Genomic DNA, 27919 nt, shown 5'->3' on the forward strand with positions numbered 1-27919 from the left:
ACCAGTGAGATTCCAATTTAACTATAATAACATTAGTGAGTAACAGGGCATGGAAATGAGCTCTATAAACTGGCAGCATAAGGAAAAGATTTTATACCCACACTCTATTTAGAATGTGATCACTACTGTCTTAGTGCTTCTGTGATTGCTCAATTTCTCAGGTAAAAGTATACTTAACATGTTAAAACAATTAACTTTTAAAATAAAAAATTCAAGCTTATATAGAGTCAGTTGGAGTTTGAGGCAAGTATTCAGTAATTCATGTTCCCTTTATCTGCCCTCTGATGTATACATAACTACAAGTAAATGAACGAAACCTATTGTGTCAATTAATAGTAAATATTATAGAAACTAAAATGTCTGTTTATCCATTTTATTGAAGTTACTCTATTGTCTCAGATTTTTCGTATACTTTATTATATGCAAGTATAAAGATTAAAGTTAGATAAAATATAGACTTACGTAGAAATCTACAATACAGGGATTTATGTAGGTAAGAGTAATGATGTAGCGATAGAAGTAAATATATTTATTTAATAACTTCTGAACAACTGACCACAAAGTAATTCCCAAAATGGTGAACACTTCCACTGTTTCTAAAACCTATACATTCCAAGAGAGGTAGCTTTAGTATCATATTCACTGTTACAATATTATTGACTATTTGTAAAATAAGTGGAATCCTGGTTTTATAAATCAAACCATAAATACTACTGAAGTGTACTAAATTTTGGCCTGTAGTAAGTTGCCAATTAAGGATTAACATATCTGTGTAGCTCAATAGAGCAGAAAGAGTTTGAAAAATTTATGTGTAAGCTATTTACACCTTTAAAACTGATAATGAGTAAGAAAATAATTGGGAAACTCTCCTTTAAGAACTTAATTTTTGTCCCTGCGATAGTTTACTGAGAATGATGATTTCCAGTTTCATCCATGTCCCTACAAAGGACATGAACTCATCATTTTCCAGTTTCATCCATGTCCCTACAAAGGACATGAAACACCGCATGTTCTCACTCATAGGTGGGAATTGAACAGTGAGAACACATGGACACAGGAAGGGGAACATCACACACCGGGGACTGTTGTGGGGTGGGGGGAGGGAGGAGGGATGGCATGAGGAGATATATCTAATGCTAAATGACGAGTTAATGGGTGCAGCACACCAACATGGCACATGTATACATATGTAGCAAACCTGCACATTGTGCACATGTACCCTAAAACTTGAAGTATAATAATAAAATAAAAAAAGAACTCAATTTTTAAAGAAACCAGAAATTGCAATTTGTTCCAAAAGCATGGGTGACTTACTAACATGACAACATTTTTGTAGTTTCTTCATGACCAATTATTAGAGTATAATGGTATGTGTCTCCTTCCACAAAATGTGGTACACTATTGGTGAACAGGTACTATGTCTGTTGTTTTCATTACAACTTCAAATTATCTAAAAAATAACTGAATAAAGAATAGGTCCAAACCAACATTGTTTTAAACCTCACTTCTGAACACAATGTCTATCAACACTCAGCTTTCTCTAACATTTTGCACACAGGAATTCTAATTAGAGCACAGCTAAGCTATATCTTATTTTAAAAGAGAATTTTATTGCCTATATTTATGTTAAAAATGGGACTGCTGGGAGGCCAGGAGGGCAGATCACCTGTCGTCAGGAGTTTGAGACCAGCCTGGCCAACATGGTGAAAACCCATCTCTACGAAAAATACAAAAATTAGCCGGGTATGGCAGCAGGCACCTGTAATCCCAGATACTCAGGAGGCTGAGGCGGGAGAATCGCTTGAACTGGGAAGCGGAGGTTGCAGTGAGCTGAGATCATGCCATTGCACTCCCAACCTGGGCGACAAGAGCAAAACTCCGTCAAAAAAAAAAAAAAAAAAAAAGGACTGCTAATGTCTCTATATTAACATATGTTTTTAGGTAAAATTAATATACAAATATTTAGGTATAATTAACATACAATAATATTCATTTATTTAAATTTTTCAAAACTTGACAAGTTTGCTAATGTATACATCCCATAAATAATTACCACATTCAAGATATTGAATATATTCATAATCTACATATCTACAAAAGTTTCTCTGTGCCCTGTGGTAATCACAGTTTCCTACCTACCACACTAGCGCCAGCTTTCCCAGGCAACAACTGATCTTAATTCTATCATCACTGATTAAATTGAAAGTTCTGCCTGTGGGATGTCTGCAAAGCTGGGTGTAGCTGACCTGTACCTCCTAGGGCTGGCTCTCTGGAAGAAGACATGGCTAGGGGTCCCAGCCCCTGAGGCTGGTCTTGCTCTGACATGCTTGCCATGCCTGAGAGAGGAAAGTGACTCAAGTTCTGGGCCCATGATGCCTGCTCCAGACTAGTGACTGTGGCAGATTATGCCAGCCCAGATCTGGCAATCATGAGGTCTGCATGAGTCAAGAAAGAAGTCACCAATGCTATTTAGCAGGAAGTAAAACCTATTTGTGGCTTTAAAGCCTTCCAGATTCCTTTAGAGGAAGTTTTTTTTTTTTCTCTTTTTTTTTTTTTTCTAGGACAGGTGAGCACTGTGACATCATCAACAGCAGTCGTGAGATAGATCCAGCTTAGGAGGAAACATCCATGAGAGAACTTGCCTCTAGAAAAAACAAAAGCAAGAAGCATACAGGAGACCTAAATGCGGCTGGAGCAGAATAGTGTCTCGCGGATATTTGGCTATCTGTGGCCCCCTACATCTGTCCTGAGGATATTGTGAAATTTTTCTTCATTTATAAAAATGCCTGGACTATCACTTGTACTGCTGCCTTTTGGATCAGGTTATACCAAAAGCATTACACGCTGAATGCTTTTCAGCCTTTGCGCCTGTGACCACAGTCAATGGGGAAGCTGCACTGTCTCTGGGCATATGTGATCCAGTCTCTGTACTGTATAAGTGATTTGTGGCTCAACTCTCCAAGAAGCCAGCCATTGCAGAAGGCACTCCCAGCACATCAAAGAATTTCAAATGCTTACTTTTCTGGTGCAGAATGGGCCCAGATAAGAACCAATGTGGGAAATCAACTTCAAGTTCAAAAAACAGGCCCCTACATTAAAGAGCAAGTGTATGGGAGGATTGCAGTCTCTCGTTCAGTATGAAGATGTTCATACCACCTCAGTCCAGGTGTGCTGCCTATTGTAGGTCACCACCCTCAATTTCATCTTTATCTCTTCTCTCTCTCTTTTATCCTTCCGGGATTTCCACATGATAGCCTGCTTGATGGTACCTCATTCTCTTAGTCACTGTTCACTTGGATTCGATCTTTTTTCCTTCTATTCCTCAGACTTCATTATTTCTATTGTCTCATCTTCAAGTTTACTGATTCTTTTTTCATTATGCTTAGATCTGCCTTTGAGTCCTTCTAGTGAATTTTTTAGTTATTGTACTTCTTGGCTGTAGAATTACTTCTTGGTTCCTTTTTAGGCTTTCTAATATTTTATTAATATTTCCCTTTTGTTCATGCATAGTTTTCTTTATGTCTTAGTTCTTTGAGCATCTTTAAGATTGTTGTTTTAATGTCTGCATTTTAGATCTTCTCTCAGTTATTTTTAGGGAAGTTTGATTGTTGTTTTTTGTTTGTTTGTTTTGTTTTGTTTTTTCCTTTGGATGGGCCATACTTTCCTGTTTCTTTGTATGACCGGTAATTTTTTTTTCTTTTTTTTCTTTTTTCTTTCTTTTTTTTTTTTTCTGAGATGGAGTCTCACTCTGTCACCCAGGCTGGAGTGCAGTGGTGTGATCTCGGCTCACTGCAACCCCTGTGTCCTGGGTTCAAGCGATTCCCCTGCCTCAGCCTCCCAAGAAGCTGGGACTACAGGCGTGTGCCACCACGCCTGGCTAATTTTTTGTATTTTGGTACAGACAGGGTTTCACCATGTTGGCCAGGATGGTCTCAATCTCCTGACCTCGTGATCTGCCCGCCTCGGCCTCCCAAAGTGCTGGGATTACAGGCGTGAGCCACCATGCCCGGCAGACATGTAATTTTTTTAAATCAAAATTGGACATTTGAATTGAATAATGTGATAGTTCTGGAAATAAGATTCTCATTCTTCCTCCGGATTTGCTCTGTCTTTTGTTGTGGTGGCTTTGTTTGGATTTTTGTAGGTCATCTCTGTTGTAAGCATAAGCCTAAGGTGTAAACTTAAGGTCTCCTCAGGTGTTTTCAGAGCATACATCATCTGCTGCGTGTGCACAATGGCTTCTTAATTTCCTCATACATGTGGTTGATTTTGGATGTTCTGGTCTTTAATATCTGCCTCTCAAAAGGGGAAAAAGTAAAATGAAGAATGGAGGTACTGAACCTTGAGGTCTACTGGATGTCACTTCAGGCATAGGGTGAAGGACTTGCAACAATGCGACTGGGAAGTGCAATAGTCTCTGCCTGCCTCCATGTTTGCACATCTGTGATTATATGCAGTAAACAAAACACAGATTCCTAATGTTTGGTGGATAGGATTCTTATCATCCACCCCAGCTATGTGCAGGGTTGTCAAGAAACACATGCACAGCTGCTGGCATAAAGCTAGGACTTGGGAGAAGAGTAATCAATACTGAGCTAAGAGCCAAAATTAACTGCAATTTACATCCAAGCCTTCTGAAATTTATAATTGTTCAATAGACCCTAGAGTTCTGAAATATGTAAAGCAAACTGATTCTGCCAGTGCAATTGTTGACCAGTGGGGACACAGATTTCTGGTGCTTCCTACTCCAACGTTTTTCTGGAATCCTCTTCTAAATAGGTAATTATCTTTTAAAAAGAATTAAACAATAACAAAACATTTATATTCATCCATAGAGTTACCATTTCTGGTGCCACTCATTCCCTTTTTGTAAATCAATATTTCATTTAGTATTATTTTTCTTCTTTCTGCAGGAACTCTGGACATTAGTATTTTGGTTCATGTGTGTCTAATAGTGACAATAATTTGAGCTTTTGTATGTATATTTAAGACTTTATTCTGCCTTTGTTTTTGAAATATTTTGTCCTTGCTATAAAACTCTAGGTTAACAACTCTTTCAGTACCTTTAGTGAATTGCTTAAGTGCCATTTTACTTACATTGTTGCTGATGAGAAATCTGCTGCCTTCCTTCTGTCTGTACATTGGTAAATACTCTATTTTCTCTGTTGGCTTCTAGGGTTTCCCCTTTAATACTGGTTTTGAACAATTTGATTAAGATTTAATTTTGAATAGTTATTTTATGTTTTTGTACTTTGGTTTTTTAAACTCTTTAGATCTGTGGAATACATAATTTAGACTTTGTACATTTTCCAGGTATTATTTCTTCAAATTTATTTTTTGCCCCTTTGCTCTGCCTCATTTGTTTTTTCAAACTTTACATACGTTAGGTAAATTGATGTTGCCACATGACCTACTTATATTTTCATTCTTCTGTTTTTCCCCTGTGAAGGGCTTATAAGAAAAATTTCACTATTTTTAATAGTTTTTTTTCACTGTTTTATTTTGAAGCTTTTATAAAGAAATAAAAAATTGTCTTCAATTTCATGAATATGTTTATTTGCAATAACTAATGTTTATATATGTTTATTTGCAATATCTAATCTGAGATTAATCTGATCCAATGTAATTTTTATCTCAACTATTCAATTTTTTTCTACAACAAGTTTAATTGTGGTTGTTTTTATATATCTTCAATATCTCTATTCTAATTTGAAAAAATGAAAGATAGTTTTAATAACTATTTTATAGACATTGACTGCTCATTCTAATACCTGTGTCAGTCTTGGATCAGTTTCAATTGCTGGTTTTTCTTCCTCATTATGGGATGTGTTTTTCTGCTGCTGCATGGCTGATAACTTTTGACCTATTAGTAGACATTTTAAATTTTACTTTGTTGAGTCATGGATTTTTTTATTTCTACAAATATTCTTGAGTTTTGTTCTGAGGCTCAGATAATTTACTTAGAAAGTGTTTGATTTTGTTTTTTGGCCTTATTTTAAACATTTATTAGGTGAGAAAAGAATATCATTTATTTTACTGCTATTTCTATTAAGATCCTTCTGAGTACCCAATTTCTTGTAAATTATGGGCTTGTTGGTCTGTTTTAATAAATTTGTATTCAAATCACTTCTCTCTGGTATAAATTATAACTTATTCTTTATACTGAGATTGTTTTCTCATTTTCTGTAATTTCTTCTCTTGCCTAAGTCAAAAATCGTTGCATTTACTTTAGTATTGCTATTTCTGTTGTTACATTTTCAAATATGAGTCTATTTCTCATGTTTTCATACGCTTTTTTGAATGTATTTAAATTTTCTTCATTTATGATTGGTACAATTTTCTTCTCCTTTGTGATTACTTTGTGCAAAGAATTATATTACCTCAAATGTTTTGATTTTTCTTATCTAGTTTTACTTTACAGTAATTTTTTTATAGAGTTGGTCTGATGTTTCCTATTCCTAACCATTTCATGGACAAGTTCCTACTTTAAGATTACATTCTTTCATCAATGTATTTAAATATATTTCACTAATAGATAAAGGTTATGTTGATGGGAGTGGTAAATTTTCTCAGCTGGAATTTTGAATTCTTATTTTCTATTCTCTTGTTAAGGTAAATTTTTATGAAAATTATCTGACATTTTTATTCCTAGGCAGTTAATGGACATATTTTTAATTTAAAAATACCATTTTTGTTAGTATAGTAAAATGTAACTTTTTAAAGTAATAAGGCAGTATTTGTTGTTCTGTTTTGTCTTTTCAATATAACTGTTTAATTTTTGTTTGCTGTCTTATCTTAAATGGCAACTTACCCTTCTCTAGTTATCTCATTTCTCTGCAGAGAAATGTTATTCCAGGCTTTCTGCCTCCAGTCCCACTAACTTCTAAGTTGCATCCACAGAACAAGTGATAGGCACTACCAATTTCCAGACTTTTGATTACTAATTTGACTCTTACTGTGGGACTTTTTCTGAGGACATCTATGCCTGTGCTTTGACTTTAGTTTCTACAATCCTCCTGTATTCTCTCTTAAGCCTCCTGTAAGAGGGCGGCTGAGTACTGTCTCCCAAAAACACATATCCACCTGAAGCCTATGAAGGTAACCTTGTTTGAAACAGGATCTTTGCAGCTATAATCATGTTAAGATGAAGTAAAATTGGATTGAGAGCCCACCTAAATGGGCCATAAATCCATTATTACTAGTGTTTTTAAGAAGAGGGAAATTGCACACAGGACCACAGGGGAGAACACTGTGTGAAGATGGAGGCAAAGATCGGAGAGATGCACCTATGAGCCAATCCATCCCCAAAGCCACTGGCAACCACCAGAAGCTAGGAGAGAAACATGAAACAGATTTTCTCTTAGAGTCTCCAGTAAAAACTAAGCTTACCAATTTCAGCTTTCTGGCTTCTGAATTGTGAAAGAGTACATTTCTGTTGGTTTAGGCCACTTCATTTGTGGTGATTTGTTCTGCCAGCACTGGGAAATGAATATAACTCCTCTCCTTCACTCTTCATGTGCATAAACTTGTTTCTGAAGCAGGAGCTTCACTTGTAGATCTATTGGAAGATGTTTATTTCAGAAATTATAACAGTAGGTTCATGGAATTCTCTACCTCTTAGCAATGGAAAATGTTTATAGCATGTGAAGTTATTCATTTGCATGGAGTTTGGAAAGTCTGGGCAGTGCAGGCTCACATAGACACAGTTTACCTGGAGACATTGCTTTTTATTGCTCTTTTAAGAAGTGTCCAAGGATGACCATGAAAAAGGAAGAATTTTTCAGAGAGTAGAGCTAATGGCTAATGAATATATCAGAATTGGGGACTATCTTTAGGAGAAAATAATGGCTTAATCAAGATTTCCTATGATCATTTTAGATTTTCAAACTGTGTTCTACATAAGTTTCAGAATTTCTATGAATCATTGACTACTAGAAGCTTCTCCCCTTTTCCTAAAATAAATGCTTACTGTGGCTGATCTGTATATCTTCACTCTTGTAGCTTAGTATATAGTGAGAAAGTAACATTTCTTAGTATATCATTGTTGTTATTTGTATTATTTTATACAATAGATTTCTAGATGATATGAATTATATTCAGACCTGAAGAGAAGACAGAAAAATTCTGGACTTCAAACTGAATGCAATGATTGGATAAGACTTTTGGAGTAACTTCTTTTGGAATTGCATAAGAGATCAAGACTACAGACTTTGATAGATTTTACCACCCCAATTATTTGCTTTTTATAAAAGGATAATACATTATTTCCCATTGGTATGTGAATTATAGTGCCTTACCCATTATAGGAAAAGAAAATGTCTGTACCACATTAATTTTGAACATAGATAGCCATGTGATGTTTTTGGCCATTTGGATGTAAGCAGGTGTAATTAACATATCTGAGTAGTAAACATAACTGCAAGTTTCTATCAGCTATCTTTTTTTTTTTATACCATCCTAATAACAGGGATAGTGTAAATGGAAGTTATTCCCTTAACTACAGTCCAAAAGGGATAGACACATGGAGCAGAACAGCAGCTGCAGACATGAAAGCCTCTGATGACTCATGTTTTGTGCCACTGAATTTGGGAGCTGTTTGTTACCACAGCGAAGCTGTCTATTACAGCCTTCAGAAACTTAACAAATGTAACAACAATTACAAAACTAAATAGATTTAATGGCTGGCAGTGATTGATGTGTGGAATGAAATTGTGTAAATTCCTTCATCTTTCACAACTTTGCTAGAATACCTATTTTTATGTTAAAACATTAAGTTAAAAATAGAACATATGACTGCAATCATTTAATATTTTTTCTTAATCCTTTTCTTATTTGTAGTATAATCAATATTCATCAGAAGTTTGGCAAATACATGTTCATTGTAATGTGACTTAGTAACGAATCGTATCATGATTCAGAGTTCTTTCTACATTATTGATTCTGGGCTGTCATTGTATCATGCTCCGGGCAATAAAATACAAAGGAAATGAGAGTATGTCAGTTCTGAATTCAGGCCTTATATGGTATTGAATACTTCTGCCGGTTTTCTTGAGCTCATGGCACCAATATGAGAACAAGCCCAGGACAGCCTGCTGGAGGATGGCAGACTGAGACATTAGAGCCAGCTTACACTTAACTTGCAAGAACCAATTGTGCACATCTATTCCCAACTCACATTTAGTGACATCTTATTGGTGAATTGAAATTACTTCAAGGCTGAGTATACGTCTACTGTTGTGGATCAAAATGTTTTCTAAATTTCATGTCTTCGTTTTATGATCTTAGTTCAGTGAATTTTTCAACATCTGAAGGCCCTGATTTTCTAAAATCTCTCTCTTTTTTCTTTTATTTCTGCTTGCAAAATGGCTACTTTTATCTGAGCTTGTCTGTTTCTTTCAATACTGTTCTTAAAGAAACTACTAGCAACTGAAACAATATTCTGAAACTAATATTCTGTTTTCCAATCTTTAGATCTAAAAGTTTCTTAGGTAATCGATCCTTCTAAATTATTTAAAACCATAATTGTAGGAGATATTTTACCAACGTAAATTTCACCAATTTTTAACTTCTAATTCAAGTTTTATTTTAAAGTCTGCTGAATTTAAAAGCAGATGCTAATGCAACTTACTTTTTAAGGCACCACTCTACTTTTGATACCATAAACAGAGGTTCATTCTATATTGCCTTTCCTGAATAATATAACCTGATGTAAACTCCACTGTCTGCAGAGATGTAGGTTGTTGTGGCTGTGGAAAGGAGACATGGCAAATTGTGCCTCACTTCTTAGAGGTTTTTATTCTAAAAATAAAAACAAGACTTCATATATGCCTGATGTGGCACAGAGTAATCCTACAATTTTCTTTAGAAAGGAGAGAAGCAAAAATCTAAGGATAACATTAACCATTACCATGGTAATAGAAGGGCAAGTACACAAAATAAAAATAATGCCATGATTAAAGGAAGAAAAAGATGTGGCAGTTATTGAAGGAAGTGTTCGTTAGTTTTCTAGTGCAGAGTGCAAGTTTGGGTTTGAAAAGGCAGCCAGCATTTGGATGGCTGCCTCAGAGACAGTATCAAGGGCCAGTTAGTCTTACCAAGAGCATCAGGGACAAAGAAGAGAGAAGTACAGCAGCTCCCACATAATCACATGTTCCCTTCCTTGTCAATAGAGATAAAGAGAACCTAGATTCGTGAGACGAGGAAGAGTAAAAGAACTGCAGCTTTCCTCCCACTCTTAGGGTAGATATCTGGCTAGATTCTGGGGATATAAGGAGGTGACCATTAAATGGATGCATTTGATTGATGCTTTAAGGTTGGCCACACTTTTATTTATAACTGAAGTAACCAGAAAATTAGAAATGTGTGCAAGATATGTACTATTAGGAAATTGAAAGAGGTCTTTAAAAATATGACTGAAGGTAGTGTTTGTATACAAATAAAATATATACAGTCAATTCTAATTATTTGTGGTAGTTGTGTTCTAGAAAGGTACCACAAACATTGAGTTTTCAGAGAACCAGTGCTCCTAAGGAAAATACAGAATTAGGTTCCTGAAAGCCTCTGATCATGGCATTTTAATTAACTTATCAGTGCATAACTGTGTTTTATGTGTGTGTTTTTAAGGACATTTTATTTAATGTGTAATTGATCCATTAGCATTAAACCTACAGCCAGTATCACTCTAAGTCATGCCTGAATGCAGCTTATCGAACACGTATTTTCTCACGAAGGCACATCATGATTTCTTATACTTGGGAACACTAGACATCACATTAGCATTATGCTTGGAGGTCATTTTTAAACAGCAATATCAACAACAAAAAGTACTTTGTAACTGAAATGACCAGAAAGTTAGAAATGTGTGTAAAAATTGTGCTATTGTGGAAATGAAAGAGGTCTTAAATATATGGCTGAAGCCAATGTTTGGATACAGATAAAATAGATACACTCAATATGTAAATATGTAAATATTTAACGTATACAATGTGTAAAAAAAGTGACACCAAATAGACTGAAAAAGAAAAAAACAACATTTCCTTGCAGTATGTGACTAAAACAACAAGGTGGAGTGTCTCCTTGTTTGACGTAGGCAGGGAACCTGTACCTGGGGCAACTCAAATATTTTGCTACTCTTTGCATGCCTCTGAATGGTCACGAACACACTGGGTATCATTGATCTTTGCAAAGTTTTAGAGCAGGCTTCAGAATGGTAAATGTTTTTTAACTGAGTGTGAAATAGGAATTTGTTAGCCACATGAATATATGATAAAGGTCAATCTAGCCAGAGAGAATATTATATAGAAAGACAGAGAAGCAGAAATGAATATGGTATATATTGAGGGTTGTAAGAGATCTGAAATGTATTAAACTGCAAGATCATGGATGATGAGTGTGCCACATTAAACTTTTGTCTAGGAATAAAGGAGATACGGTCAGATTGTTTTGAGCAGAGAAGGAGAGTTGATTGTACATATATTCTTATTTTAGAAAATTCATTCTGGAAACACTGTGGAAGATACACTAAAGTGATATGACAGGAGAAAAGATGACTGAGGCTCCTCCAATTTGTAGGTGAAAAATTTTGAGTCTTCTTTGATTCCAAGATTTCGTGGCATAGAGTCCAAGACTCTAAGAAACACTGTGAGAGAGGAGCAAAAAACATAATTCTGTGGTTGGGGGAGGGACTTCTAACTTGGAGTTGAAGAAGAACAACTTTGAAAAAATAATATTTAATTAATTTTGAACAATTAATAAATGTGTATGGTTCGAAAATAGAAAAAAAATTGCCAAAGGGTACAAAAAGTTAAAAGATGTCTCTTTTACTTAAAGTCCTCCAACTATGCAGAACCTCGTGGTGCAGGAAAAATTTTTTTTTTTTTTTTGAGAACACAGTTTTTTACTTTTTTATGCAAATTGCTATGCAGAGGAATCTAGAAGAGCATGGCATTTGGGAGCAACATTGATGGGTTTTCTGGATTTGGAGATAAAATGCAGTGCATTTATAAAGACCTTAGAAGACAATATTGATTGAATGAAATCATAGAGAGAAATTGTGAGGAGACCCAGAATTAGACAAAAACTGTCAATTACAAATTTAGTTAGCAGTTCTATGTTACATGATCACAATATTATTACCTTTTGAATCATGAGTTTTAAATATACTGAAGAGTAGAAATTATATCAATTGATCTCAGAAGTGTATTCTTAATTTTACTTCATTGTTAGAAATGTTTTTTCATACCTAATGAAAATCTCCATCTAGTAATTTTATCACAGTGATTTATTTTAGTAAGAAAAGGATTATAGAAGACTACAACAAAACAAAAGCAAATAGTAAAAAGAAATTAATAAAATACAACTTTGAATTTCACAGTTATTTCTGATTGTTTCCAAAGCTTTTGGAGTTTTTAACAAACTCAACTGAAATAGTTCTACAGTCCCATGAAGTAGGGGCAGGCATTATAATCTCTATATTACAGCTGGGAACCTTGAGGCACAAAGCCATTTAAGTGATATGTCCAAGGTCACTGAGCAAGTCACTGGTGAAGCCGAAAATAGAATCTCAATTCTTCAGTTAGTTCTTTGTTCAGGAGACCATATTGGTTCTTTTATTACTCTGAAGAGAAAATTTAGCTTTATATCAGAGGTTTTTTTTTTTTTTTCTTATACACCAACCTAAAAAATCAACATTTAAAAAGACTATTGAAAGGATATTAAATCAAATCATATTTCATGCTTGAGATTTTCAAGTTAGTCTTAGAAAAGTGTTTTCTTGTTGTTTAAGAGAAAAATATCCTTGGTAGTTTTTCACTGTTATTATCTCAATTCATAAATCTTTTCACCCTCTCCTAAATATTTAATGGCTCTATTTAACAATGAATACGTTCTGGTTCCTGCACAAGGAAATGCAAGCCATAGTAATTGGCTTTGCCCTCAGACAGCTGAGTCAGCATGAAATCTAGCAGCCTGTAGTAAAGCTTTTTATTTGCTATCAGTTTTTCAGAGTCTCAAGCCATTGAAATATATTGAAAAAATATGGGAGGCAACTAAACCATGCAAATTAACCTTACATCTGCTTTATATGACTCTTGAACCTCTAGATTTGTAATTCCTTATCTGTGGCTGCTCAAACAATTTTCTGGTTCATAATGCTGTCAGTGCAATGGTAGGAAAGGAAAGTGGATTATAGTTTCCAGTACATATTTGTCTAAAAGTACTTGTATTTTTCCAGTCATGAATATAATCTTTTTCCCCTCTTGTGAGAATGTTGGACAATTAGAAATTCTACTTTTTGAGCTTCCTATTTACACATGTAGATTTTATGAAAAATAACTTTATAAAGTACAAATTTGTTAAATATTTTTAAAGAAATATATGTTCACGTACACTAAATAGGACTATAGATGTGTTTATCTTTCCTTATATGTATACACGAAACACACAGATAAGAGCTCATATGTATATATGTTTATATATACTTTACAGTATTCTATAAGTGAGTATTATTAAAATATAATGATAGATAAAATTTATGGAGCAATTACCTTAGGCTAGGCACTCTGTGAAAGCCTTTACATATAATATTTATTCTCATAACATTATAAAGTGACTATTATTATAATTTTCTCCATTTAATTAATGAGGAAACCGAGACACTAAGAACATAAGCCAATTGCCCAAAGTTGCATAGATTCTATATGGTAGAGCAGGAATATAAGTAAAGGCAGTCTAGCTTCCCTACACTGTGTAGGAATAGGAATTATTTTTGGACCTGTGAGTATAATAAAATATAAAATCTAGAATTTTAATAAAAACCTAATCCATAAACTGAGATCCAGAGAAAATAAATACTTTTCACTAGTTCTACAGCTAGCCAGTTCCCAATCCTGGGGTATGACTCAGGCAGTATTCCATTATAGCTTTCTAGGAGTTACTATCAATGGATGATGCCAAAAGTTGCAAAACAGTCAAAAATTATCTTTTGTGGAAATTATGCAACAGATACCTGTATTAGTCCTTTCTCACGCTGCTACAAAGAACTACCTGAGACTGGGTAATTTATGAAGAAAAGAGGTTTAATTGACTCATACTTCTGAAGGCCATGTGGGAAGCATGGCTGGGAGGCCTCCGGAAACGTGCCATCATGGCAGAAGGTGAAAGGGAAGTAAGCACTTCTTCAGGTGGCAGAGAGAGAGAGCGCAAAGCGGGAGGTGCTACACACTTTTAAACCACCAGATCTCATGCGAGCGAGCTCAATATCATGAGAATAGGAAGGGGGAAGTCTACCGCCATGATCCAATCACCTCCCACCAGGTCCTTCCCCCAGCATGGGGAATTACAATTTGATAAAAGATTTGGGTGGAGACACAGAGCCAAACCCATATCCAATTTTTCTAATGAAATATTTTGCTAACCTGACATTTTTCACCTGAGATCTTTAAAAGCTTGGATAGAGAAAGTATTTTTCACTTGTTAAAGTTTCTATTGATATATAGCTTAAAATTTCTTCCCATGTATAGGACATTCATACATCCTCCTGATTGGTATTCAACAACATTTTTCCACTCCCATTTACTAGTCAAACTCCTTATCTCAAATTTTTAATCAAATGTCTCTTGTTAGATAATTAAATCTGTGAAATGCTACATGCAATGGAATGTCTTAGTATTTATCTCAGAAGAACTTTTTGCTGGATTTGACACTCTGGATTCTTCACTTTTCTTTGAACTTGACTCTATCTTATTCTGATTCAACTTGTAACTTTTTAACTCTGCTTCCTCTCATTTCTCTATGAGAAGTTCTTAACAAATGTTGATTTTTCTCACTGTCCATTCAGACTGTAGATTTCGGCCGGGCGCGGTGGCTCAAGCCTGTAATCCCAGCACTTTGGGAGGCCGAGGCGGGCGGATCACGAGGTCAGGAGATCGATACCATCCTGGCTAACATGGTGAAACCCCGTCTCTACTAAAAATACAAAAACTTAGCCGGGCGTGTTGGCGGGCGCCTGTAGTCCCAGCTACTGGGGAGGCTGAGGCAGGAGAATGGCGTGAACCCGGGAGGCGGAGCTTGCAGTGAGCCGAGATCGCGCCACTGCAATCCAGCCTGGGGGACAGAGCGAGACTCCGTCTCAAAAAAAAAAAAAAAAAAAAAAAAAAACAGACTGTAGATTTCTACTTTTCTTACTGTATAAACACCCCATGGTTGAGGATGATCACATCTCCTATAATACACATATTTGGATAACTATATGCAACTGTGTGTATGCATGTGTGTGTGTGCACCTGTGCATGTGCACACAGGTGTATAAAAGAGAGAAAGCCAGTAGTTTCAGAATCTATTTGTGTATTATGCCTTCTCAACTCAACTACCCATGACAGCAGGTACAAAACACTTAATTACAGTGGTCAGCGATAACCCTATAGAGACAAAACACATAGCCTGAGAGCTGAAGCCTGAGAAGGATCCAGTTATGTGAATATATTTGGAATCATTTTGTGTAAGTTTTATGTTTTCATAGCTATACTCAGATGCTACTGTTTTTAATGAAATTTTCTCCTAAATAAAAGGTCACAAAAAGAACAGATTCAAGAACTTCTTTGGTCTATTTTAGTTTCTGGAATCATCTGACTTTCCCATTTAAGACTTTGACTTGCTTGCTACACATTAAACTATTCAATGTCTTCTTAATTCTCCTGGGCAGGATATACACCTTTTCCTTGCTGGACTATAACAACTATTTTTTGTTGTTGTTGTTTGTGAGTTTCAACACATCATGCTGATAAGGTGTTCATTCCCGTGCAGCTCCTCTAGGCATTTTGAACATCTTGGTTTGGATTCATGTCTTAGCTGACCTTTAGCTGATGACTTTTGTAGTGTATTCTTCTAATGCCCATATCTCTTTTATCCCTTCACTCCCCAAATCTGTATGTGAAATGACCAAACTCTCTTTCAGTTTTGTCTATCCTTCTATGAGTCTGATAAATCCCTGCAGAATGCTTCTCTTATTCACTTAAAGGAGGTGATTCTAGCTCCTTTTATGTCTTGCAGCTATCTCCCTCTGTTCTCCAAATTCTCCTTTTTATTTTTCTATTTAGCACAGGAGCATATCATTAAGTCCTCTTTCTAGGCAGATGCATAAACAAAGAATAAGAATTATTTTTTTCTTCTACCAATCTTTACAGAGGAATCTCACAGAGCCCCCTTGCATGTCTTCTAAGTGATGGCTCACTTTCCATGGACAGGGAACTCTCTGAAATGTCAACTAGCCTTGTTTTCTTATCTTCATCCCACAGTAATCAATGAGGTTGAGTAGAGATGACACAGTCCATTCCCTGACTTGTACCTCTCAATTATTTTGATGGTTTGCATCTCTCTCATGAAGTACTTAAGGCTCTATAGCATCAGCTTAAGCCATGATTTTAGAACAGTGGAAGAAATCATCAACATCATGTTACATTTTGATCGGTTGAAGGATAACTCATGGGAAAGGAACTAGTAGTTTCAAAGACCTTGAAGTAGGGAATTCACTTGAAATGTTAATAAAGACTCTGACTTCATTTTTGATGTCTAAGTGCTGACAGTGTTCAAGCCCTACCACTCTCCTTTCTCCTATACTTCACAGTTGGTCAAGCTGATCAGAAAGACTGGGTGCTCTCTTCCTTGGCAAGGGCAGGAATTTCAAACCATGCAAGCCCCATCTCATTCATGAGAACCCTCACCCTAGACCCATCTACTGATCATAATAAAAGTCAAGCCAATCTCCTTTCTCTGCTTTCTTAAGACACTGTTTTTGGACCTGTGTGGGAGGTTGCCCTGCCTTTTGTAGAAAGCTTCTTTATGTTAGTTATAAAGTGTTTCATAACCTGTTGATGTAGATGTAGATGTGGCATAGTCAGTCACAAACCTTAACCAAAGGTTAGGTGTGTGGAGATCCACCCAACTTCTGTGGGGTGTGAGAAGGATGTCCAAACAATGGCCAGTATCACCGGAATGTGTAAGGGGGTTGTCTTTCTTCTAGTGCTTGCTAATTGGTTTTGTTGCCTGCTGGCTAGCATGCACATGGAGCTGTTGGCTGCTGGCTAGTGTTAGCTTTGAGCCCTGCTGTTCTGTGCATAAGTTATTCTTACAGATTTTTGTTTGTTTGTATTTTTGGTTATTTTCAACATTTTTAATTTTTTTTAAAATTTTACTTCAAGTTCTGGGATACAAGTACAGAACGTGTAGGTTTACTACATAGGTATACATGTGCCGTGGTGGTTTGCTATACCCATCAACTCGTCATCTAGGTTTTAAGACCCACGTGCATTAGCTATTTGTCCTAATGCTCTCCCTCCCCTCACTCCCCACCCCCCATCTGACCCTGGTGTGTGTTGGTCCCCTGCCCGTGTCCATGTGTTCTCATTGTTCGACCCCTGCTTATGAGTAAGAACATGTGGTGTTTGCTTTTCTGTTCCTGTGTTCATTTGCTAAATATGATGGTTTCCAGCTTCATCCATGTCCCTACAAAGGACATGATCTCATGTCTTTTTATGGCTGCATAGTATTCCATGGTGTATACGTACCGTATTTTGTTTATCCAGTCTATCATTGATGGGCATTTGGGTTGAATTCCATGTTTTTGCTATTGTAAATAGTACCACAATAAAACATGTGCATATGTCTTATAGTAGAATGATTTACAATCATTTGGGCATATACCCAGTAATGGAATTGCTGAGTCAAATGATATTTCTGGTTCTAGATCCTTAAGGAATCGCCACACTGTCTTCCACAATGGTTGAACTAATTTCCATTTCCACCAACAGTGTAAAGATTTAATTGACCCAGGTTGAAAGTTTTGATAATAGACATTTAAAGAGAGTAGTATGGAATTAGAACTCTCCTAAAATGACTGTAGTCCCTGTGTCTTGGCTGGGAAATATCTGTGTGTCTCAAGTCTAGCACAAACCATGACTAACAGTAGGCACAAGGGAATGACTCTTTCCCTGTGATAATTGATTGTGTCTCAACCTGGCACTGACTCCCATTCTATCGAATGCTCAGGAGAAAGAATGAAGGCCCATTGGTAGTAGCTCAGGTGGAAGAAAAGTAAATACTGTGTAACCTGTAGAGGGCCGGACTCCTAAGTAGACGATGTGCCTTAGGCCCTTTTACCTCTGTTGCAAAAAATAAACATAAAAGTAAAAAATCTTTATACTCAGGAATCTAGGGAAAAACACCCATGCCACACTTGTGACATAGCAAAGGTGTCAATTCAAGCCTGTTCAGCTATGGGCCCTTAAAACCCACAAAGCTACCATTGCCTTGAGGGAGGTCCTGAATACTTATGGTACTGATCTGAAACTCTCTGGAGGAAGACATTTATAAATATCAGGAGGATATAGAAAAAATTCCTCAAATTATATCTGGTAATTACCTAAAAACAAAAAACTGAAACAAAGGTCTACAACTTGGTCTAATTCAAAATCTGAAACTGACTAAAAGAATGTATACGACAAATAGATAAAAGGGTGCTGATTAAATTTTATGCCTCTATAATGTAGGTTTTCAATTAACTTTAAAATCTGATTAAATTCACCAATTGGCAAATATTCATGACCTTTATAAATATGAAAGCTCAAATTTCAGTTGTTACCTGGAGATCTCACTATTTTAAAATAAAGTATCCCTTTACTCTTAGAAGAGTTACCAAATATAAAACAGATGAAAGATAGGTATGCTTCACCTTAACCATTAGAAGTATCACTTTTCTAAACTCCTTATAATCCTAGTAAGAATAAACCTAAAATATCCCTGGGTGAGCCTAAATACTGTCAATTAACAAGTAATGAATTAAATAGTGTTTGGCATTTACAATCAGATTTATAAAATGAGACCTCTTCTACCTTATTCCTCAGTTTCTCAGATTTTGGGCTTGAGAAAGAGAAGATTGAGCAATGAGTTTATGACGAGTTACTGGGTGCAGCACACCAACATGGCACATGGATACATATGTAACAAACCTGCACATGTGTGCACATGTACCCTAAAACTTAAAGTACAATAATAATAAAAAAAAAGAAAAATAAACAATGTCTTTTTTAAAAATTCTGTCTCTGGCAGTCAACATCACTCACTAGCTCAGGATGATGAAAGGAGAAGCAGAGAAACAGGCCATTGATGGAAGAGCTGAGGTCAGTAAGAGTGAAGGGATTTTGTTTTTAGTCTCTTGATTCATCTTTTAGCATTATCATTTCAACCATGGAGAACCTTACCCTTGCTGTAAGGGTACTATTACCTTGCTGTAATAGTTCCGGGAAATTTTGTGTGGATGAGGCATGGATCGGTGAGAAGAATATTTTAGGAAGCAAGTGAGATCTGCTGTTGGCAGGAGGAAGGGAGAAGAATGAGAATTCCCAAGAATATTAGGAAAGTGAAGGATTCTCTGTTTGAATTTATCTGTACAAAGAATAATTCTTGAATGAGGGGTCTTAGGCTGTTATAACTTTGTTCTCTGCCTAAAGGCAGGTCATAACATTTGGGGAAATTTATGTTTTTGTTCAGCTGTCCTGTCTGTGATCAGACTGTCTTTATTCTAAATCGTTTGAGACTCAGCTTGATGAATTTAAAGTGAAAAACATTTACTTAAAAAATACAGTGCTAAAAGATATGTACAAAAGAAATAATTATCTATAGAGTAAGATTAAGGTATCTGCTTTAATGCATTCTTTAATTTATTCATAATTTAATAGCATTGGGATGCATTTTCATGAAAACAATTTTACGTTTCTTGTCCATTTCAAAGTTCTAAAGATTAAAATATTAAATGATCTTTTTAGAGTAACTGTTTTTTGATCAATAAGTATTAATAGTAGAACAAATAAAAATCATTTTTTAAAAATATGTGTTTAATTTTACAGATAAAGTTTCTCAAATACATAATCTTATTAATTTTGTTTTTGTGCTCTTAAAAGAACATATGCACAGGATTTGGTTGTTAGTTACTAAAAAAATTTAATTAATGTCTGCTATGTTTCCGTATCAGTAAAAAAGAAAAAAAATAGAGTATGTGAGGACAGAGGGAGAAGAATACTTAGCAAAATAGCATGATGGACTATGATCTATATTCTCAAAGTACTTTTAAATTTTTCCCCTATTTCCCCAGGGATGCTAGATATTCATAAATAGTGTTCATACTTTTGTGTAGCCATTACATTTTAATAAAATATTATTGTCTGTTTTTGTCATATGCCTGTGGACATTGTAAAAAACAGATATTATTTATTTCTTCCTTTGTATCTCTATTGCTAACCTTGAGCCTGCTAAATGATGGGATCAGCAAAGATTTGATAGATAAGTGTTTAGTTACTATGAACCAAGAGCCTGTAAAGTGAAAACGTATAGAAGTATGTAAGAAAGAAGAAACCAAAAAAATGGTTCACATAGGGTTTTGTTTTAAAAGCATTATTACATTTATCTCCTTTGATAAGGTATAAATATGAAGTCTAGGTCATTTTGAGTTGGAGAAGCCCCAGCTGCTTCATAAGTGTGATGTTGGTGTTGAATGTGCATTGAGGGACAGCTGGTGTTGAGAAAAAAGGAAATTACCTTCATACCAATAATTTCAGCAGAGATTGTCATATGGTTGGGAAAATATTTGATGTGAAGACATTGAATCCACTTTCTAAAGAATAACAAGATATATTCATGAATGGAAGGATTTGGTAAGGTACATGAGGACAGATATAAAACTGCACTACCAATGTTACACATAGGTACATGAATCAAATAAACAAACAATAAAAGACAAAAAACTTTTTTTCTTACAAAAGCTAATTAATTAGACTAATAATCAAGGCTCTCTGTCAATTGATTCTATGTAGCTTATATGATATTATTTTACAACTTAAACACTTTATTTTACCTAAGCCAGTCTCCAAATTACGTTGGAAAAGATTGAAGACTTATTGCACACACATCTATGTATTCATTCACATATTAGCAGTATACAGTGAGTGTTTACTCTGTTAGATGTTATTTTAGGCTCTGAGGTTATACTGGTGTATAAGACAGACACAGTTCTTATGCCCATGGGATTCACAGTTCAGTAGAAGAAACAAAATGTTTTTAAAAATTACACAGATATGTTCCTAATTGTGGTTTTGTTTTTCAGAATGCAGTGAGATTTTAAATAAATAGAAGGCACTGCATTTGGGGTTAATTTATGTTTCAGCAAAGGCTTTCCAGAAGAAGAGACATTAAGCAAAAACCTGAAGTATGAACATGGTTTCGACAGGTGAAGTTGAAGAGAATGTGTGACAGTCTGGAGATGAGGATATTCTGAGCGTGTTCAACAGAATGAATGCCAAAGTAGCTAAATTACAATGAAGGTAGTTGAGATGGCTTGAAAGGACCTTAGAGAGCTGGGTAGCAAATAGATCACACAGGGTGATGAAGGGCATGCAAAGAATTTCTTTATTCTAAGCCTTTAATAATACTCTGGCCACCGCCTGGAATGCCTTTCCTTTGTTCCTCTGTCTGTGCTAATTCTCCATATCCCTTAATTCATATTACTTGGAACCTAATCATAGTGGCTAATGTTTATTACATGCTTCTCATATGCCAGCCTCATCCTCACTGTGAATTCTTTCATATATAGCATCTAATTTATTTTCCACCTGTATGATACACAGGAGATTTATTCTTCTTCACAAGAAAGTGATGTGTAGAGATATTCACTGAATTATTGAAGATTATATGTGGCAGAGTCAGGTTGGGGATCCAGGTTATCTAATCCAAAGATTGTTTAACCACTAAGCCATACTGACTCTTTTAAAAGAAATTTCATTCCACTAATCTATGCTCCCTTTCTAAATGTCTAACCAAAACTTGTTATTTTTAGTTTTCCAAACATTTATTGATATGTGTGGCCACAGTATGACCCAGAACCTGGTATTCAGTTCTGCCATGGAAGCATTATAAAAGAGTACTCACACCAGACAACTTTTGCTAATATAGAGAGCTAGGTTCACAGAAGGCATTCAATTAATATTTTGAGAGTCAATGTCTCAGGGATCAAATTTGAGACTAATCTGTTGTTCAGCTTTGTTATGACCAGCCAAGGGCACAGTGTGCCTGAGTCCCTTCAGACCAAGCTGGGCCACAAAAAGCAGCAAGTGTTTGTTCTAAATATGTCAAAATTCCCAGTGTTGCTCCAGGGACCATACTACAACTCCCAATGAAGGGAAGAGTGACTCAAGAGCGTGTGCTCTTCATTTAATACAAATATCCACTGGTGCTCAATTTTCCACCAAGCAAATATAATAACTGTGGGAATAGGCAGAACTCAGAATTCTAATCACCTTTTTCTCTTTCGAGCATGCCCAAATACTCAGTAATAATGCAAATTAATTATATATCAATTTGTGAATTGGGATAATGGTATTTTGGTTCAAACTTGCTAAAAAATTACAAGTAATTTTGGTGAATTTCTCACGCTTTAGTTTGGTTATCATTATTTTCAAGGGAGAATCTATTATATGTTAACAAATTCTTAAATAAAGGAGCGCTTTCAAATAAAAAATCATGTTTATTAGAGTAATAGAAAGGATTTAACCATTAATTAATAATATCTGGAGACTCCTGAATTGATATTTTCCTTCCGTTCTTGGAATGGCTTATAAGCGACGAAGCTTAATTAACAGAAACACGTGGTATAGATTTTCCTGGCTATTATCATTGGTATTGAGTGAACATAAGGAAGAAAATCCATAGTTTATACAAAAGCACAGTTCTCTGAACTAAGATGATGGTAATTTATATCAGGTGAGGAATATTTAAGAGGAGGTAATTTAACATTAGTTGTCCCCCAAACAGGTCTTCGAAGAAATAATGTCCAGAGAATTGATTCTGTGCAGCACCAATACATAGTTATTTAAAAATTGCTTCCTATTTAGTGTATTTGTGGACATATTCTGGTCTTCTGAATTTCTTTCATCTTTTATGCTGAAGCGTTTACTTGCTTACTTTTCCACTTACAACTCCTATAATGCAGATTTTTTATATTTAAATATTAGAGTAACAGTATCATAGCCTTCTTTCATGAAGAAAAATAAAAATATAAACAATTTAAACATTGTCTAATTTGTGAGAGCATTATATTAGTAACACACATTGAAATCTGAGTTCTCTGCAGGTATTAGGTATTAGGGTTAGAGTGACACAAGCTTGCAGTTCCCAACCACTAAACTGCCTTGCCTGCAGCTATAATATGTAACAGTTTGAGGGATGAAACACATACACATACCTGACTGGCTATTATTGTCTCTGTATTTGTTCAATGAGATAGAATTCTTAGGGCTTTTTTGGCTATTTAAATGATGGATATAGTTTCCCTGACATGGTCATTGCATCATTCACTATTTCTCGGAAAGTCGCATTTATGTATAACTTTTCTAAATCTAGCTTGGCTTGGCTAACTTTTACTCTTGTCCTCTTTGTGTTGTACTCTTTCCCCTCTATCTAGAGAAACAAGGTCAAGGCATGTTCTCCGATGCTTGTTCATTAACAGCTCTGCGGGTGATGCTCCTAGAGAGGTCTGCTGTGTTGTGTGATGTTCTCACACTAACTATGTTAATTTTTGATTAGTGATTATGAGTTTTAATTGTGTTGAGGTAGCTGGAGATTTGTTAAATGGACGTTACTTCAAAAAGGTAAGTTGAAGCAGTAAATGTTAAAATCAAGGAATCCCCCAACTTCTTGCCCTTTATTTTTTGCATGTTAATTCTGGAAAAGAAAAAAAAAAAAAAAGCTTGTGGGTTAATGTGGTATTTATGCAAGGCTGCCAATATAAATATAATTATGTGATTTAATTTTTTACTGGCATGACATTATATATATATATAATGTGCATATATAATATATACATATGTATATATGTTATGTATTAGATGTGTATGCATATATAATATATATTAGATGTATAAAACATTAGATATATAATAAAATACTATATATGTATCATATACTAGTATATATAAAATATACACATATCTAATAATACATACATTATATATCATATGTGTATAATATATACATATATATCTAGTATGTACAATATATACATATCTATTATATTTATACATACATACATACACATATATGTATGTGTATGTCTGTGCTTGTGTATTTTTGTCTTGCAAGCTCAATCTTTAAAAAGAAGAGTTTGAGGAGGGATGGAGAAGGAAGAGAATGATTATATATACATATACTGTCCATGTTTGCTTAGCTAGTATGAAGCAGAATCTGGATTCGAATTCAAGAAGTCTGAGTCCCAAACAGCCACCCAATTAGGACTGCTTTGAAAAGTCCGAGTCTTCCATTTGATATAAATATAGCTCATTGCCATGGAAATAAACATATGTTTCTTTTTTAATTATTTCGTTTTCAACATTTAACATTTTTTTGCATCAAAGTTCTAAGTAGCTGCATGTCTGTTTATAATGTGTATATTTGTTGTTTGTTTTTCTGTTTTGTTTTGTTTCCCTATAGTTTGTTTGTAGCACTGGTAATTTAATCCCTCACGCTATGCTGTCGGATTATGTACAACAACACACCTTCTTAGCCTCTTCAAACCCTTTCACTGCGAGCTGCTTTTTTGTGCTTTTTGAAAGAAAAGGAAGAAAAAGATACTGCATTTTCTCAAGATAAAATGATGCCTGTTTCTTCATTTCCTCCTACTCCTTCCTATTATCTTTTGTAGAAAGAATTGCTGAATCTATTGATATGTAATTTTCATTTAATTCTCCAACATCTTATTGCCATTGAAAATGGTTTAAGAAAACTGGCTTAATATAGCCAAGAAAAATTCTATAGTAATACTTGTCTGTAATTTCTCTATATTTAAATAAAATATCATTTCTACCTTGGAGGTTAGATTTGGCCATTTAAAAATGCTAATGTTTTATTGTTTTTTTTTTTAAATACTACATGCATGCTCATAGGATAAACATCAAAGTTTCATTAGGATATATAGTGAAAAGTCAGTAACTTTACAACCTCTGTTTCAAACTCAATCAGTAATTTAAGTTGTTTTCCTAACAAAGAGTTATTATTTATCTTCTAATACCTATAAAAATTTATTTACTCCCCAAACTAATTAGAGTGTTGGTTCTGCAATGAAGGTATGAAATTATTTTCAATTAAACATGCAGTTTGATTAGAAGAAAAAAAAACCCATCAGATCTCAGCCAAGCTCTTTTGGATGATTATTTTTCTTCAAAATCAAATACACTAAAATTTCCAAACAGTAATAGTTACAATGTTTCAGTTTCTTTTAAGGTAGCCTGAACTGAAACATATTAAGGTTTATATCTAATTTCATAGTTCTATTCAGCAGGAAATAAGTAAATTAGTTTAAAGGAGTGATCCATATCAGGAGATCAGGACTGCACAAAGTGTTAATTTATCTACAGATTTTACCAGGCAGATTGCCAACATCCAAGTTCATTAGACAGGTCCTAGGACTAATAAGGACTCTTGGGGGCTACAATGTGAAATACCTGAGTATATGAGGCAGGTAAAGATTTTAGAAAGTTTGGCTTCCACTCTCATATTCCCAGGAGTTGAATAGATTGGAGTGGAAAAAATGTGGTCAAAAACTAGTGATTTTGGATTAGAAGTAGGGCATAAAGGTCCTATTATTGCACTTGGGCAATATTAACTGGATTGCAAGAAACTGTAATATGCAGAAACAGCATAAATCAAGAACTGTCTTTCCCTTAGGGAGTACATTTTGTTAAACTTAGTATTCTTGCTACCTGTTTTGTTACCTAAGCTTAATGGACCCGGCCCTAGACTTTAGCTTGGTGCATGGTCAAAACTGACCTTAAGCAACTGCAGCATTGTCCGAATACTTGGTTTCACACAGACCAGTTTTGGTTCTTGTTTCTGTGTGACTTTGAGGGGCTCTTTGAGAAATCCAAGGACAAGGTGCCATTTTTCAGGACAGTCTCATTAGGGCCGTCTTCAGTATTGCCTGAAATTAGAAATTCAGACAGTAAGTGCATGAACTAGTTTAAAGAGAGAGAGGGAGGGAGAGAGCGAGAGTGAAAGCGAAAGGGTCAAGGAAAATGCCATTTATTAAGGCCCCACCATTCACAATGCATGATGCTAGAGCCTGACAGTGCACCATGCTAGAGACTGAAGAGACATAAAAAAAAGGCAGAGTTCTTGGTATCAGGTTCTTAAAATTTTCTTTGTTTTGGTTAAATTCTTGATTGGATTTTTTCACTAAATGTTTGGCCCTATTAAAAATAAGTAAAGAAAAAACGAAGGAAGAACGGAAGAGAGGGAGGATAGGAAATGAATGAAACAAAGCCAAGTAAGAGATCCGTCTGCTACAGACCTGCAAGCTGGCCGTGCTTGCAGAAGACAGTTGACATATTCTAGCCTGGTTCACATCTTCTGGTTAACTTTTGAGCATAGAATAAAGAATAGATTAAATTCTTTTTTGTTTTATTTGCACAATGAACTTTAAACAAATCAGGAGAGTATATTGGTAATTTAGAGAAGTAGCAATTCTCATTAAATCTGTTTTTCATTGAATTATCATGCCCTTAAAATTATAGGATAGATTATTATATTCGGTAGTATTCGTTTCAGTAAGAATTATATACAACCAAAATATCAGTAAGGCTAATTCTCTGAGACCATAAGAGAACCAAGTCAATATCCCTATAGCTACATCATATTGATCATTCATTTGATTTAAGAAGAAGGAAGACAAATATGTTAGTGAAAGGGAGACAAATGAGTATGTGCCTGGCCTGGACAATTCCTGACTCATTTACAAAGGAAGCTAATATAACTCTCTTACTCATTTTATGAGAAATATGATAGATCTGATTATTTAATTTATGCCTCCTTTCAGACTTCCTACACCCCACTAATTGTCTCTTCCTTTCTTTTCTCCACTTTTTGCTCAGGTATTTGGCAGTTATTGCACTTTTTTGGATCTTTATTTAAGGATGTTACTATCAATCTTTCGCCTACATCTAAATGACATACCTATGAAGAAGATCCCATTTTTAGCCTTAATATTTGCAAATTACTTGAGAGGTAATATGAGGGAAAAAAATTAAGTATTCACCCACATATGTCACTGTAGCTTTAACATTTTACTTAAAATTGCATAATCAAAGCCTATCACTATATTTTGCTGCATAGTCTTAAAACTAGCAAATTGATTGCTTTAAATGGATTTTTCTTTATCTTGGAGCTTTGGTGCAATAAATTATTTTAAGTAATGTTAATTTTGACTGGAATTGTAAATCATCGTTTTCTAAGTTAAATACATTTTAAAACTTTAGTTTTAAATTTCAGGATTCATGCATAATATTCTAAAGTTCCTGGTATGAACAAAGACACACACACACACACACACACACACACACACAGAGCTCTTGAAATTGTGTAGACATCAAAGTGTGCTTTAAAAATTTAAGTGTGAATTAGCTCAAAATATATAGATTAAATCTCTTTGAAATACATTTGTGTTTAAAATTTAATGTTAGTAATGCTTAGCTTGAAGATGTCTTGGGTTTTGCTTAGTAAAACATTTGAATTATCTTACTGAACTGAACTTAATGTTTTTAACTAGAAATGAATATGCAGCTATAACTCCTAAATTCATTGAAATAAATGCATAGTTAACACACATTTCTAAGAAACTCATAAGCAATGTAATTTATATATTTGAGGAAGGTTTCCTAGACCACTGCTTTTCAACGTTCATTGTACATATATGAATTATCTGGGGATTTCGATAAAAGCAAAATCTAATTTTGTATGTGTGGGATAGGAACTGAAATTCTGCATTCCTAACAGGTCCCACATGATGCTGCTACTGATGTTCCATGAATCGTGCCTTGAATAGCAAGAG

At 34.9% G+C, this 27919-nt stretch overlaps 1 pseudogene; it reads left to right on the top strand.

Moving 5' to 3' along the window:
- Positions 1-2628: 2628 nt before the first annotated feature.
- LOC129471183 (transmembrane protein 183-like) lies at positions 2629-8672 on the top strand (annotated as a pseudogene).
- Positions 8673-27919: the final 19247 nt, after the last annotated feature.

The sequence above is a fragment of the Symphalangus syndactylus genome, chromosome 21 (assembly GCF_028878055.3).
Source record: "Symphalangus syndactylus isolate Jambi chromosome 21, NHGRI_mSymSyn1-v2.1_pri, whole genome shotgun sequence".
NCBI classification, from domain to species: Eukaryota; Metazoa; Chordata; class Mammalia; order Primates; family Hylobatidae; genus Symphalangus; species Symphalangus syndactylus.